The sequence below is a fragment of the Castor canadensis genome, chromosome 4 (assembly GCF_047511655.1).
Source record: "Castor canadensis chromosome 4, mCasCan1.hap1v2, whole genome shotgun sequence".
In the NCBI taxonomy this organism is placed as follows: domain Eukaryota; kingdom Metazoa; phylum Chordata; class Mammalia; order Rodentia; family Castoridae; genus Castor; species Castor canadensis.
Genome location: NC_133389.1, coordinates 47987581 through 47988033, shown reverse-complemented (window position 1 = coordinate 47988033; position 453 = coordinate 47987581). Strand labels below are relative to the sequence as shown.

At 41.9% G+C, this 453-nt stretch overlaps 1 non-coding gene across 1 annotated transcript; it reads left to right on the top strand.

The window, feature by feature from the left end:
• The first annotated feature begins 322 nt into the window (after positions 1 to 322).
• Positions 323 to 453, top strand: LOC141422942 (small nucleolar RNA SNORA51). Its single transcript, XR_012447633.1, has one exon. It is a non-coding gene; the product is annotated as a small nucleolar RNA SNORA51 (small nucleolar RNA).

The following is a 453-nucleotide window of genomic DNA, read 5'->3' as shown; positions in this document are numbered from 1 at the left end:
AGAAGTTGAGAGCATCTGGTATTCCCATGTCACTTAGCAAATGGCAGCATCGTTTGTGAGGGAAATGTTGGATGCAGTGACTGAAAGACAATGGTTTTCCTGACTTCATGCCTTGCCCCATTTCTAAACGAGTTATGTCCTGTATTCCAAAGGATGAGCTAATGAAGAAGCTGCTCTCACCTTTTGGAATAGTGTACTCAGGGCTTTACTTCAAGAGTTGTTACTTTGGGGTTAAATGCAGAATCAAGTTTTCATTTATCTGAGATTTATTAATGGATGGAAGTTTCATTTCAGAAACACATTTAGTGTGGGAGGCTTGACAGGTCTCCTGGTGTTTACCACAGGCTGTGTTCTTATATTGACAGTATAGAAAGAGGAGGCAAAGTAAGCCTATCCCATAACACCTCAGTTTAGGCCCTGAGCCTGATCTGTATTGTGAATGGGGAGACATGG